General features: G+C 44.6%; 1 protein-coding gene across 5 annotated transcripts in view; it reads right to left on the bottom strand.

Annotated features, from left to right (window-relative positions):
- Positions 1-16,409, bottom strand: part of LOC120953769 (F-box/WD repeat-containing protein 7) — a 32,350-nt gene that overhangs the window by 14,535 nt on the left and 1,406 nt on the right. Inside the window, exons 2-3 of one of the 5 annotated variants that reach the window (XM_040374014.2) lie at positions 15,262-16,030; positions 9,456-9,484 (exon numbers count right to left, since the gene is read on the bottom strand). The gene's annotated coding sequence lies outside the window, so the exon portion shown is untranslated. The remainder of the gene's footprint in view (positions 1-9,455; positions 9,485-15,261; positions 16,031-16,409) is intronic. The other 4 variants (XM_040374016.2, XM_040374017.2, XM_040374019.2 and 1 more) reach the window with 4 other exon arrangements.

The following is a 16,409-nucleotide window of genomic DNA, read 5'->3' as shown; positions in this document are numbered from 1 at the left end:
ATCGTATCACCAACACGCCGCAATAACATTTAGCAACGTAAAGAATTGCCCTTTTCGGGTTTCATGTTAACAGATCACGTCCTCTACGTTTCACCACCGACAAAAGCTTGACGACTAGAACACGAAAGGCAAGAAAAAACCCTTCCCCGAGCAATCAAAACGATTGCTGGACATTTTAAATCTTCAAACAAAGCGTCGCAATATCTTGCCTTTTATGTGTGCCTTTCTTTCACGAAACGATACACGCCACCGCCACCACATTGGTAATGAACCGATGGCATACCCTTACCCGCACGTACACAGTTCAACGTTCAACAGGATTTTGAAGGAGCTGGCAAGCGAAGAAGCTGCAGCAACAGGAAAAAAAATGCCAAAGAATGTCAGGCAACAGCAGGAGCAGCAAAGAAAACATCGCAACACACCACCAACGCGCAACAGGAGGTTTGTTGCGGAAGAAGGTTTGCGCGTATGGTTGGATGGGCTGGAGGAAAAATCTCACGTTACCCATATTTTTCTCACGATCAAAATCAAACACAGACGGACACAGAGAGGGATGAAGGAAAAGGAACACGAAAAGACACGAAGAGAAAGAAACATTCTTGCTGCGGGGAGGGTTTGGGGGGAAGAAGGTTAGGAGGGAGTCCAGAATGTCAGACCAACGAAAGGCGACACACGGGAGAAGGGAGCAGAGCCAGAAGTAACAGATGTAACGATCGACGATATATCGACGAGATAGTGCGGAGGGAAGTGACTCGCAAGATCGCGAAGAAGGCACACACCCCGTGGGCAGAACATCCAGACAGAGTAACACCACCGACCGTTTGTTGTGCGTGTGTGTGTGTGTCTGCTGTGATTTACCCATACTCTCTCTCTCTCTCTCTTAAATACACACACTCACAGAGAGATTGGCCGCAGAATTGAACCGTGAGATAACCGGGTGAACAACAGCCGACCAACCAACCGACCGAAGAACCAAAGCTTTGTAGGGGATGAAGGGTGGCCACAAACGCGGAGAAGTCGTCGCCTTCTCACGGGGCGCAGCAGAACGGAAGCGGAGAAGAAACTACCCATAATAAGGCGAAGCGAAGACACGCGGAGATACGTGCCAACGTGGAGCGGAGGGGTGAAAGAAGAACCTTATAAAATAATAAATTATTCTTACACACAAACGTAGCGATGCTTACATTCGCCCCGTATCTTACGGCTATTATTGTTGAGTGTTTTTTTTCTTCTCTCTTCTGCTTCTTCACTCTGCCCCATCACTACTCTACAACTCTGGCATTTTCCGTTTTAACGTCTCTTTAAAAATTGATGCCAATAGAAAACACCCTTGTCGACCCATAAACAGACACACACACGCACCTATGGTCATAATCTGTTTGGTGGAAGAAGTTAAACTGTCTGTACGGTCTTGATGGTCCTGCGGCCGTAGTCGTCCACAGTCCAAAGATCACGGAGAGTTTAGTCTCTGTAGGCATCAGCATTCCTCCTCGCGCCGCATTCTACACAACAGCTACGTTTTGCTTTTGTTGCTTAAAATACCGTGAGAAACGGGGCCGGTTGATGAGCTATCCATCCGCTCGCAAGCAGCAGCAGCAGCATCAGCAGAGAGAAAAGAGCCATTTTTCCCTCAATTAATAAAAGCTAACGATCAATCATATTCCGCATGAGAAAACGACAGACACACACACACAATCCGATTGCCAATACACACCACCCATTAGCGCACTTAATCGTCCTCATTTGATCGATCGATTTATGGCCATTGTATTTAATTAATGATCAATTTAGTTTAGTTTCTTTTCCCAGAATATCAATTGATGCACATCCTGAGTGATGATTGTGGTGGAGTTCCAAAAAAAACGAAGAGTTCCCAAAAGCAACCTGCATCATCTGCGCGATATGCATGAGACATAATTACTATTTCCAGAAAGCATTCATTATCCTGTGTCACTGTGTGTCTGATGTGTTCAGAAAACGGAAGATTTTTTTTCTAAAAAGAAATTTAAAAAAAAATTGAAGACAGATCGTTGTAGCCTCGTTCAGAAATTCGAGACCAAATTAAATCAGTCCTCGCGAGCTCGCACACTACCACAGTATGGCGCCGCTTCCTGTTTGCTGTAGGGACCACTTTTCTGTTGTCTGCAACATCATCGTGGCAGTAATTTTCTTTGCATTTTGTTGCACCGGAAGTTCAGTCAACTCCATATGATCAGAAGACAGGCTGGCGAGGAGCAAAATCATATATATCATATGGCGAGTGTCGGCCGCCTGAGTTCGATGATCAGACCCCGATAAAGCCAAGGCCCAACCCGTATCATATCTGTTTCGGTTTTGGCTACACTGAAACGATTATGATCGTGCGATGATCACTGTGATTTCTGTAATAATAGAGCAGCATATGTTGTGGTAGCAATTTAATTCTCCACCATTCCAAACCAAAAGCAACCGAAAAAAAGGAACTGGAATCTGGACAGGAATTTACGTTACGAATCCCTAAAGATGTCTCCCTTTCCTCCTGTCTTGTGACCCATTTCCCTTCGCCATCCAATGTCACCACACACTGTTGCTGGTTTCGCTCCCATGTCTCCGGAGGACGTGTCTCTATAATTCATGTGAGAAATTCTCCAGCAGCAAAACAAAATACAGAAACACCCTTCGTTTAACGGCCCTCATCAACAGTTGCGCAGCAGTCGGCTGCAAAGGAAGGATTGCGCTCGGGAGCTGGTCGTTGTGCGTCTTATCTGTGGCGTTCGCATCCCTCTGTTTTCTCGTTCATCTGATATTTTCGATCGAACCCTGATGGGCGACGACTTATGATTATATACCTTCGGCGGGGTATTTTTTTGTCTACCCTTTTGGCTGCCTTTTGAGCATCATTAACTTAATTTATAACCGCCCGACGGATACGGTGACGACGATGTAATGACAGAGGTTATGGAGTATAGTTTTTTTCTGTTCTTTTTCCAAGCTTGCAATGTGTCCTTGCGTCTGGGAACATTGTAAAATCCTGGGCTGATGATTATCGATCGAATCGACCGACGCACTGTGATCGCGTATCGCAGAGGTATGATCGATTCGTTGCGCTCGATGAAATGACATTTTAAGTTTGACAAGAAGAGCATACAGAGTATTTGCAAGATGCATAGTTTAAAAATAAAGAAAACAGTCGTAACACAAACATTCTTGCTTGCTTTTGAATCCTTATCGAATCCCTTTATGCATTCCCTACCCTGGCTCACTGGTATGTATGTACGCACACTTAAATAGCCATTTGTTGGCTAATGAGTGGTCGATTGTTTGACCTTCCGTGATGATTCGTACGGCGCGCAGCGGGCACATATAGTGGTTGAATTCCCACGCTCGCTTCCACCTCGTACACACATTGGCAAGCAGGGGAAGAATGCAGGGAGTGGGGAGGAGCTGTCGTAGGTCAAGTTAGGAGGGAAGACGTTCTAGCGTCGGGCCTTAGACCCTTTGGCCATGTGATGGCATTGAAGTCATCCTGGACACATCATTCGTAGCAGAATTCCACGACCATATTCCAGAATGTTCATCACGATTTTAAGGTGTCCCAGGTTCATGACGCTTGTAACCCCCTTAATGTGTTTTTGTTGACTTCGCGCATCCGATAAGCTTCGGGGGGGGAATGCATTCGGAGAAAACAACAGCCCGTTTAGCTTCAAAACAACTGGTTGCCGATCGAAGGACACATATGTGATAAAATCACGCGACCTTAGCTGAGTGATGGTAAAACTGTAGCGCAATTGTTCGCTGTTCGCCCACCGAAACGTCGATGGCTTTCTTCCGCAGCCAAGTTTGGGCAACGGCTCTACGAATCTTGCATGCCTTTTGGTACACACGTCGATCGCAAATGGCACAATTCTGTTGAAGTGGTTATAGTTGCTTTACGTCTCTGTCTCTCTATCTCTCTGACTCTTGGTCTCTCAAACGCATTGCAGACAATTTCTATTGGATAGAGGATCATCAATCACTTCACACAGCTTCGAGAGGCGGTTGTGAATACTTGTGAGAAAATGGTTTCGGCAGGTTCCGCCGGTGGTATGCGAGTTGACAACGAACTGCATGGCCTTCGTCCGCCGAAAGCATTTTTCCCTCTACCTACTTCAATCGGTATAAAAAAAAAAGACAAAATCTGACGTCTAACTTCACCCATATAAGTCCGGCAAGTCAGCGCGCACCCGCACTTCTGTCTACGGGAGTTGAGCGACTTACAGCACGCCTTGTTCTGTTGTGGAATTTCTTTCACGTTTTCTTCCATTTGCCATTGCCCGGTGCCTGCTGCTGATATTCTACTCCGGCTAGTTGGCTGGATCTGGATTCCATCTTTAACGATCGTACCCGTAACACGCATGAATCCCAAGAGAAACCAAGCGTAAACGAATCACGGGATCCCGAAACCCGGTGTGTGAAATGGGTGAACATAGAGGCAAGAAGGGCAAAACCCGCGCAAACCGGTGAACTTGTGAAGAGCTTTACAGAGGAGAAGCAGAAATGAAGGAAACGATCAAAAACTGCGGGAAGCCAACCCGACAACGATGACGACGACTGTTGTAGAGGAAGTTTGCGTCTGGGAACTCTCCGGGTTTCTTTTCGGTACGTACGTCTCCCTTCGGTGCGTGTATCGCACAAACACACTCTTACAACACACACACACACACACAGAGACATACAGAGAGATGTAATGGTTAGATCTTCAGGCCCTGGAGGTGTGTCTTTGAAGTGCTGTGGATTTGGAGTTGAGAAGCAAGAATATAACCTTCACCATGTCCACCACACCAAAGCGATGTAAGAATCGTGGCCACAAAGGTCCACGTCTGGATGAGCGTGGTATAGGTGGCTTTAAAAAAGAAACCCAAACCAAGAATAAACGAAGAACGCGATAGCGCTCTGTACGCTATTACACTGAACGAGGGGAGCGTTATTCAATAGAAAATAGTCGGAATCTCCCACAGGCTTCGCGCATGCAAGGAAAACCCCCCTCTGGGGGAAAGGTCAACAACGAAAGGAGAAGGGGACGATAAGAAGCTGCTGGGAAGTGGTGGTTTCGTCTGATCTTGAGAAGGTCGTCGTTCCTGTCGACGATTGTCTGGACCTAGGAAGGGCACGGAAGAAGAAGATGCATCCGCGGACTTAAACGATGCCATAAGACAGGTTGATGTGGAATTTCGTTACTATTATTGTATGTGTGTGTGTGAATGTGTGTCTGTGCGTGTGATAGATTCAGTCCTTTGTTTCCCGCAGGGCGAATAGGGAAAAACAGAGTGGAAAAAAGGATACAACTGTGAATCTATCGTGCCACCAAGCGGGACTGGGATCGACGGATTGCGCGCGCTGTTTTTGATCTTCTTCGGCTTTACCTGCTCCATAAATGGGAGTTAGAGGTCAGAGCAAAGCCGAGAGAAACCTTTCAACGCCTTACGGGATCAGCAGGAGGATGATTCCGATGGGAAAATAGAGGATACAACAACAGGAAAAAAGTAACAGCTAGCGATGAGCCTGAATATAGCCTCCACGATCGATAGGTTTCAATTCCCCGTTTACTTCACTTCCCGGGCTACGACCATCCTCATTCTCTTGCAGCATACCGCAGAAGAATGCGATAAAAAGGCGGGAGAAGAAGGACAGGCTCGTCGGCCATCGGGTTTCTAATGCGCGTCCCGAAGTGTTTACACGGTGGTGCACTATTATGAAGGAGCCGATGAAAGCTAGGCAAGATAGCCCATACTTGTCGCGAGACGTGTGTCGTTTATCTTGCGTGTTGCGTGCCCACGATAGGCGATAATGTGCTGTGGGAAAACGCGCCCCCTCCGATTACGATCTCGCGCTCGAGGCGACATTTTTGAAATGTTTGAATTTTTAATTAAAATAAATAACACTAAACCCGTTTGCTTTATGTGATGACATCTTTCCCATACACATAGGTAGCAATCATTGCTGCCGAGAGTTTCGGCTTTCGTTTTGGAATGGCTAGCTCATCGCCACCAACTTAGGGAGCCTCGGTATAAGCTAATCTCCGCCTGCTCAGTTACCGATCGAAGAGATTAGTTTTTGTCGAAATTCTTCTTCACCCGGTAGGCCGAAAACTAATCGCCTTACATCCCTGGCGAACGAACAGAAGCTTGTTGACGGGGGTACGACTGAAAGGGTCACACACAACGAAAGCTTCCCAAAAAAACAAAATCAAAATCCACCAAAATTCGCCCTCTCACCATATCTCCTCTCTACCCGTTTGGGAGTGCCCCTTGGAGGCGTGGGATTGTTTGGGAACGGCGTGGGAAATGCGATCTGTCCCGATCGAGCTCTTATTCTCTTCCTGCTGTTGATGCTGGTGCTGCTGTTCTTCGCATCTAAGAATCCGACAGACACCGTTTTTTGAATGTTTCAAATCCTTTCCGAAAAGAACAATGTTTCAAACGATTCACACGCCACTGCTCGAACACAGAAAGATTAGCCAGCCACACACACACAGCACCATTTGGATGAAGAAGCATAGTAGCGCCTTCGTTCCGCAATTGATTGCCCTTGGGAATTTGATGCTGTTCGCTACTGGGGCTGAGCGCGCGCGCGAACAAACACACGAGCTAGAAAATATGCAACAAGATGAATGTGTAGTGCAGAAGAGTGGGGTTAGGAAGCAAAAAAAAAAACAAAAAACGCGACACCGTGTGGTACTCCCTCCCTTTATGAAACCGAAAGTCACGAAGTCGAAAATCAAACGTCCCAAAAGGGAAACGCGTCGACGCGGCGTGGCAAGAACCTCGTGGCAGTACCCGACGCTGACGTGATTTTATGGTGGGAGATTTTTTTTCCCTCTCGTTGCAAAATAACGTGTTCTTAATGAGCTCTTCACCATACAGACACACACATACCCGTAGAGAGATACATGATTTGGCGTCTCCACGAAGATCCCACGCGGTCCAGCCTCGAGATCAAGAGCATCGGTACGAAATTCGTTGCTTTAACGAACGGGTCCCGGTGTGCACAACCATAGCCATATGACGACCAAGACCTTCACCAAAGACGGAATCTTTCTGCAGGCGCAAAGAGTGAAGCACAGCCAAAGGAAGAAAACTTTGAAATCTTCCACACCGTACCATCGGTGGAAGTCCCCGCCAAGTCGCACAGGTCGTGGGAGTTTTTAAGTTATACACACATACACACACACTCAACAGCAGATTGATCTTCGTTCAGGGATGGGTCGGCGGGCCTCACACTTCAACGGACTGGGCAGTAGGATTAAGAGAGAAATAGAGAACGAGGTGCAAGGGCATACAACACAATAAAACAGCGAGGCAGGGTGAGAATCCGATCATTTCGACGAAAGGGCTTAAGAATATCTTCCCACGCACCTCCAATAACGTCGAAGACGGTACACTATCCGGGGGGACAACCAACACCATCACGACGCCTTCCCACATGCAGAAGAAGATTTTGCCAGCCATTCGAAAAAAAAGGATACACCACCGAAAAAGAACGCAGATTTGCTTAAATTCTTCGGATATCGCGCGCCACATCACGACCAAGCTCTTATTTGCGAATTTTCGGTGCAGTGTTTCTCGGTTTAGTTTTGAAAGCTTTCGATTGCTGCCAAACGATCAGAGCACGATGATGGGTAAGGAACGGATAATTGCACACCCCCGAACAACGTTGATTATGCCGCTGGAGAGCGATTTCGTATGAAAGAAACGCAGTGTGGAGTTTTGAGAGTTAGCTGCACTTATTTTTCCTGGTTTTAAATGTTTCGTCGAACAATATGGAATGAAACATTTAACCCACAATTTAATATATGTTTTTTTGAATATGAAACCAAAAAGGAAAAACAAAACTAATGATAATTATGTAAATAATACGAGTAAAAACTCAAAATATCCACGAAAGCATTTTTTCTCATTTGGAATTAGGGAGTCTTGGGAGTTGGAATGTATTTGAACACTTTAATATAAACAAATAGCGGTGCTGCTGTAGAAGGAAAATAAATGTAGTGAGCCGCAATTGTTTGCAGGGTTCAGCTGAGATCTGAACTTACAACCATTGACATTCAACAGCAAGAACTTTACCACGACACCATGGAACCGGGCGAATATTAGGAGATTGTTAAACGATTTGGTTACAATTGCATGATAATTTCGAATTTAGAACTAGCGTTAGCAATAATAGTTTTATTTTCAAATAGAACAAAGTTAAATGACTCAATTCCATGTATAAGAATTGACCATTTTGTCTTTTTTAGCTTAAAAGGCGACAAATGTGTAGCGTGTGGTTTTAAATTTGAAACAATTCTTGTGTAAATTCTAGTTCTTTTCTTGCGCAAAAATAAACCATACAAACTGTTTCGCTCGTTTTTGCAAATGATACCACCACCGAGCGCAAACTGATCGATAGATCGATTATGATAACGTCACAATGCGGAGCGGTGTGATAGTTGCTACTAACGTTGTAGCAAAACATACTCATCAGCAACCATAACGCGCACCCAACCCCTTTTAGCATCGTTCTCTCCTCAGTTACCCACACACCACTCGCTCGGGTATCACATTAAATACCAAACCCACAAGGGCAGGACACACTAATGCATTCGCTCGCTACCGATAAAAACAAATCGCCACAACAGCTTCTGGTGAGGATGCAAAGCACAGCAGAGGAGAGCACAGAAGCACAGGAGAAAGACGGGCAACGCCTAAAGGGCAAACATAACTCCCCCCGCCGTGCTCCACTTGGCCACCCCAAACACTCACCCTGCCCTGCCCACCCGAACACACACAATAAAACTAACTAGCTGGGGCATTGTAAGCCACTAATTGGTGCACACATAAAGAAAAAGGGTGCCTCCTTTGGGGCCCACCACATATATCGCGCGGCGTTCTCCCGACTCGACGTGGCGTGTCACATGTTGCACATGTTGTTCGTTCGCCCACGGTGACGGTGGTGACCGTTTTTGTTTTGCGTTGATTCTGTCACATTTTCTTGCATTGCACAGCAAACAAAACAATCATTGAAAGGAAGGAAGCAAAAACGCTCTAGTAGTATCATCGTTTTACAACACATTTTTGAAATTAGTAGACCCTGCGCTTGATGCGGATCTTCATTACCGGTTTGTTTGTTTAGGTCGGGGTATAATAGCTGTAGGCCTGCAAACGTTTGTCTAAGCGTAGAGTTTTTGCAAAACAAATTGCGCTAATTTGCTACACAAATCACATTTTGCCATTAAGAAATCATTATTGCTGTAAGCCAATGCTATCTAACATTTTCTATTGTGTTTTGTGTATCTTACTGCTTAAGAGTTAATGATAATAGTTTTAAACCATGGAAATGTAAAGGGTCAAAACAAAACTCACAATGTTTGATGAAAATAAAACTATAAATTACAAATATTTTAAACACCCACTACCATTGAACGTAAAATGTACTACTTTTAAAACAAATATACCTACTTGATGTTACACTGCGGGACACCATCAATCTGAAAATGGATGAAAAACAAAGAAGAAAAAAAACAAGCATAAATGGTACAGTTATTTCAACGGGCTGCAACAACATGAATGGGCCACATGGCCCAGTTATGGGAGCACACGAGGCCAGCCCAGCATATAATGAAAGGAATCAAAACAGCCCATCGTGTGTGTGTGTGTGCCGCCTATTGACAAAGTTTTCATTTTCAGATAAAATAGAAACATTGAAAGCAATGCAACTACTGCAGCGCAGACAAGAAGAGAAATGCTTGTCTACGGAAGAAAGAAAACGGAAAATAGCGAAAACGGAAGTGGAAAATCGTTCGTTCACAGCTTTGTGCGAGTTGGGGAGTGAGAAAAACAAGGCGAAACGGCCCTCAGTTGCCAAGGACCACACCACAGCGTTGGGCGTTGTAGTAGAGCTATCTGATTGTCCAAGAAAGAGTTCTGGAATGCTGGGAGGACATTTTTTACCATCCATTTTCTAGCCACCGACGGTCGTCAAAGACACACGACACACATACAAGGACGCATTTACTTGGCACACATCTGGACAATTTATAAAGCGCTGTACAGCGAAGGCCGGCACAGGAACGACGAAACCAGCCACACCCGTTCCTTCTTCACCAACCTAGAGAATGAATGAAAGTTGGTGAAGCGCAGCAAAAATTTTACATCGTGATGACGACTAGAGCGCAAACCGCTCCGAGCCGGGAGAAGGAAAATGGCAAAGCTCAGCAAGAAACGTAGCAGGAAAAGAAACCCAGAAGTGCCTTGAAACCGGCCAAAGAGGAGGTGCCGTCGCTCACTGCTCCCCTCAGAGCCACCTCATCCACCTTCCAAAAACGCACCGAAAAGACACAAACTCAGCAGGATGTGTTGTAAAAGAGCTGGCCAATGGAAATGAAAATCTATCCACCGTATCTTTTTCTCACTCGTTTTTCTTACAATTGATCGGGCGAGGTTGCAAGGGAACGGAACGAAGCAGCAACGTACTAAATCAGCAAACCCGGAGCCATTCGGGGGATTGAAACAGTTTGCTGCTGAAAGGCATTTGTACCACACTTGCCGGCAGGAGGCGTGCTTGTGTGTGGGTGTGGGTGTCTTTGAGCGCATACGTGCGCGCTTTTGTCCTTGTCGGAATCGGCAAGGATGAAAGCATTTGTGTTGTGTTGTGCAATGGGTAAAGAAGAGCGCGGCCCTGGTCGGCGGCGTAGAACGAAAGTGGAATTGTTAATGGCTGTGGAGGAGGAAACTGTAATGTGTTGAAAAGACCGCGAGTCCGAGCAACATATCAAGATACACAATAAAGTATTGCCGTTTTGATAAAGGAAGTGCTGCCCACTATCGGGGAAAGAATAAACCCACACTTCGTCCTTAAAATTGCCAAAAAATCCGTCTGATAGCAAGATTTTTGAAAAAAAGTGTTGCGCTTTTACGAAGTTTGATGACTTCCTTCTTATATGTTTATAAATCATAATCAAGAATATTAAGAAACATAAAACATAACAACAATAACACATGTTATGCTCCAGGGGTTTACTTCTTCAAAATAGCGAATTCTTTCAATAAACTTTAACTAACTCCAATTTTTCTAAAAATCTTAAAGCCATTTCTTGTTCACAACACAATTGATTCCTTTCCAATTCGAAGAAGAAATCAGCGTCTCAACAAAACACGTACCATTGGATTGCAATTGATGCGTCAAGGATTCCTATGCAGTCCCTACACTACCATGCAACCACGCAGGCTCTATTTTTTGCGATAAAAGAGACAAAAAGAAATGGCCTGTAGAGGTTTCTTGATGAAAGACGACCAAGGAAAAACAATAAAGGATGCTGAGCACAGCGGGACCACGAAGGTTTCATCAGCATCGAACGAGAACTGCATCTTGCCCATGGCCCAAAGGTACAGAGGAGGAGAGATCGGGTCGATCGGATCGGTTTTTATGCACACCAACACACATGAAGGCAAGAAACCTCCACCTTCGTGTGTTCGCCATGTGCACCATCATCCCCAGGAGCACTACGCTTGAAGCACAAAATGGAGAATCCGGGTATCAGCAGGAGAGAGCCCTGGTACCTTAAGGTGTATATTCCCGTTTCTTCCAGCGTGGAAAAAAAATTAAACAAAAAAGTGTTAAATACATTTCACACAGGTATTTAATAAAACCGACTTTGCTTGTTGATGAGAATAACTATCTCCGTTTTTTTGGCAATGAATGCTTGCTTACTTTATCCGATAATTATTGCTCACGTGCAATTAAAGGCAAATTACGTACACACAGACACACACATAAAACTTTCACCGGTTGTTTTTTTTTGCTCCTTGTCAGGATTCCACAATGATGAAGGATGCTCGGTAGCAAGAAGCAGTCCAATTTATCGAGAGAGAAAAAATGAACGTTTCGTTGGAGCGTAACAATAAACACAGACAAAATACTTTCCCCGGTGTACGTTTTTGCAAAAAAAAGAAGGAAGAATGTAACCTCATTTCTGATCATTTTCCCATCAATTTTTTGCTTCAAGCTGACACGAAAAAGGGCAGACACACACACATATACAATTGCAAACGTTTTCACTGTCAGCCCTTGAAGCTCAATATGCAGCACACACGGAGACAGGGCACATGCACGTAAATCCAGTGCGAGTTGGTGGTTCATGTATTCTCTAAAAAAAACAGAAAAAATAAAAAAAGATCGACCAAAATGTTTATTGATTGTATTGCGCAAACGAAACGAAAAGTAAAGAGTAGATGATAGAAGAGAGCAGAAGAAGGGAGGCTTGATACCGAATCTGTTTATCTGTTCAAGTTGCGAAAAAAGAAAACAAAACGAAAACATTACCACCGAATTTAAAGAAAAAAAAACTCAAAAAGAAGAACAAAAGCACACCACACGCAAGAAGTGCATTTCACCTTCAACCACCACACACACACACACAGCCATCGGCATATACACGCACACGCAGAAGGGAAAAAATAAGGCGCATAAAAAAATTGCACATAAATTGCAAAATAAAGGCGCATATAATGCGTGGAAAAGAAATTGCCCGTATAATGTGTACGCGTCGTAGTCGTCGTCGTCGTCGTCGTCGTGATGGGTCATAAAATAAGTGAAAACAATGACGAGAGCAACAGCGCATGGTGATGGTGGTTGGTGGGTATACAGAAGCAGGAAGAGGAGGTGCTATGGATCGTGCAAGTGCAATTGCAAATTTGTGCCGTGCAAATAACCCGGCACACATACGCAGCAGAAAAACACGCGATGTAAATTCCATCAAATAATTGCATCAAAGTGCTTCATTGCTCCAAATAAATTTTGTATGCTAAATTAGCATCGTGAAGGAATTAATCTCTTTTTTATAATAACAATATCCTCAATAATGCTTTTGTTCACTGTTTTATAAACGCCATTCCTGGACTTTTATTCCGGTTCGAAAAATAAAAACCACTGCCTTTGAAGTGCATTTTCGCACCAAAAACAATACACAATCGATCAGCAATCGATTTGTAATTCAAAATATCCAAATCCCGTCCTACAAAATCCAGTTATCCGCGGGAGGGAAGACCACAATGCCCCGAAGGAAGATCACAGATAGACCCCGAACGGATGAGGATATCTCGTCATTGTGACTGTGTGTGTGTGTGCTTGGTTTGTCGTCCTTCTTTTTTCCGGACCCGTTTCATCCATCAATTCTTTTCACCTCCCTTCGAGTTTGCTAAAAACGTGAAGAAAAATAAATGTAATTTTGATGCTGCGCTCCTTCGCCGTTTCTTTTTACTATTTGTCGAGAAAGCTATCAGCATTCATTGGTCTGTAGGATATTCCCGCGGACTGGTGGAAGCAGCTCCAACACCGTGCTGTGCGCCATCAGCTTCTTCCCGCTCTCACCAAACACGTTTTACGTTCCCACTGCCCACAAAAAAAGGAGAAAAAAAACACGAAATACCCAAACGACACAACAAGAAGAGACAACTCATATAGCTGGCCGCTTGCTTGTACGTTTTTCTTTTCCCTATACGATCCTTTCTGATCCTCCTTATGGGATGTTACGGTAAATGCCGAACGTATACAGTGTATGTGGCATTTTACAGGCAGAGCGCCTCAATCGAACAGGACAGGATGTCGATGGTTGATCGTGTCGGTCGAACCAACAAAACCATTCGAATCGTGAGAGGATAAAAACCGACGTTTAAAAAAACAGCGGCTCGCAGGAGCAGGGGAACAGCGTAAAACAACAAACAGACACCTCAACAAGAACACTACAACTTTCCCATTTAAGAATAAGAAGAAGAGCTTCCCTTTCCTGGGACAGACAGATAGCTAGTAGCAACGGATGCGCACACGTCGCTGTAGGACCTTCGGTGGAAAGGGGGAATAAAAATACATTCAATAAACAAGTTTGTTTTCTTATTCCTTTCCCTATTGGTATGGGTCTGGAGCTGTTGCTACTGTCTCCAGGAGGTGGGAAGAATGAGGCAAAGAATAACGTCACACGTTGCCGAAGACGGGACGACTTTCTCACAGTCGAACCGCCTATGCATAGACAAATAGACAGCCCAGGAAACACACACACACGGCCATGTTAATTCTTCTTTCCCGTTGAAGTACGTAAATGCATAGGAGCTACTTTACATTTCCGGTTTGCCTTTCCGGTTTGGTGACGGCAACCGGGGGCATGTAAGATGACCTTTAACCGAATACGAAAGGATTGTACATTTGGGAAGCAAACAGCTGTTTATACTGTTACTGCGGTATTGTTGTAATGGTAATTTCACAAGACAATGTGTCGTTTTTAGCAAATCAAGAGAATCCGTTCACTATCAGACGATTTAAGGCAAAATATTTAACGTGCGAACCAAAGAATCATTAAAAATAATCAATCATTGTACTGTCGTATGTAAACAGCATCATAATATTTGCCATTTAAAACTACATATGACGATAAATGTTACGTATGCAATACATTATACGTGCAAATGTATCTAATTGATTGTTTATCGACAAAAAGGCTTTCAATTGGGACTGGAATCAATTGCTTGAGAAAATATTACCATAAGATCGTTAAAAAATATAACTTGCTTTTTGTAATGTAATGCTTGAGTGATTAGCTGCCAAAAAAAAGGTAACATGCTGCTTTTTTGTTCATCGATACTGCCATATTCCACACAATTCAGCTTCAAACATCAAATGGCAATTGAAATAAGGGCTTTAGGCTTCACTGATGTGGCATTTTTGTGGAAATCAATCTATTTTTTTCCCTCACAATCACCAATTGCAGTAAAAAATGCAATTTACATCAAACCCCCCCTAAACGAATAAAAATTATCTTCAACCGTTGCATTCCATGTGACCTTCTCTGACCAGCGATAAGTCTTTTCCCTCTTGTTTGTGCCACTTTAGCCACTTAGCAGCCGGTGACTGTGACTGTGCAGTTTGCACGATTGGCAGCGGTCGAAATGAGATTTGAACCCACACGACGAGATTGTACTCCACAATATTTTGCCATCAAATCCAATCTTTACCTTAAAACATGTAGTGATAAAGCTTAACTATTGTACGATGACTACGTGGTAAATAAGTCCCGCAGGACCAGGGGCCACGACCAGTTACGGGTGGCTTACAACTCAGAAACGAAGAGTTCTTCACAGTTTTGTGTTCTGCACGTATAGTTTTTCGAATCCTTGTTTGAAAATTCCCAACCGTAATAATGGCTAAAATGTAAGAGAAAAGCTACAATTTGGACACCTCTGATACAATCAGACGAAAGAAAACTCAATTCCTTACCCGTTCACTCGGCGGCGTACAGCTAAATTCAGACACTTCCTTTCTCTCCTTCTCTCGCTCTTTATCTCTCTTTCCCGCGCACGAGCACGCTCGACCTTGGGGGACAAACTCTAGGTGCGACGCGCAGCCTTCCTTGTTTCCCGCGTTCCCGGGACGTTCTGAGGATGAGGCAAGAGGCAGCTGGGTGGGGGTTCCCGGATGAGATGGCAGAAGCCAACGAACGGCGGACCGATACCGTTGGATTACACTTTTCCACCTGGAACAGTTCCGTTGGTAGTGTCGCTATGCGCGTTGCGTTGTGCCGCAGCAGCCCCGCGTTGCAACAGCTGCCTCTGCGCGCCTATGATCTAGCCATCCTGCAGCGGTGGTCCGTTCCTGATTTGGTCACTTTCCTCCCGTAGGCGTTCTCACACGCGCAGGCACTTTTGCAGCATACGAATCTTGCACGATTTTCACGCAAATTCAAGGTGCACTATTATCTATATTGTGCATTTAGTATTTCGCTTGAACGAGCACTTCTTTTTCCACACAAACACAAAGAGACACACACACACAGGGGCACACAGGACACAGGGGACCGACAGACACGCCACAACACACCTTAATCCACAAGTAACAAAACAAAAAAGAAATACTGACCACACTGTGCGCTACACACCACGCCGGACACACACACAAACACACAACAGATACGATTTATAAATTACACACACACACTTACAACACGAGGTGAAAATAACATATGACACTAAACAAAAAACGCACACTGCTAAATGAAGGATTGGTGGAAAGAAAGGGAAACAATGTTAAAAATGTACAATTGTAAAAATTAAATTGATAAAGTTAGCAAAAGTGTGGCACGGCCAGTGCCTTAAAAAAGGGAACATTCCAGCGCACCAACGCACACACACAATGGAACACAAGGGAGGGATGGAGTTAAGTGTTGACCACGCTTTATCTTATGGTCGCTCGAGAGCGGGTAGGCAGCATGTGGTGGCGAGTTGCACCCATTCGCCCGTACACACAACCACACTCGAAGCACGAGGTTGCGAGGTCTCCGCTTCATGGCCACCTACTACAACTCTGCATAACTTTCCACGGAAAACTGCTGGCTGTTGCGAGCAAAGGCAAGGGGAGCGTAGTGAACG

This window comes from Anopheles coluzzii, chromosome 2 (genome assembly GCF_943734685.1).
Source record: "Anopheles coluzzii chromosome 2, AcolN3, whole genome shotgun sequence".
NCBI lineage: Eukaryota > Metazoa > Arthropoda > Insecta > Diptera > Culicidae > Anopheles > Anopheles coluzzii.
This window is presented reverse-complemented; position numbering and strand designations above follow the sequence as displayed.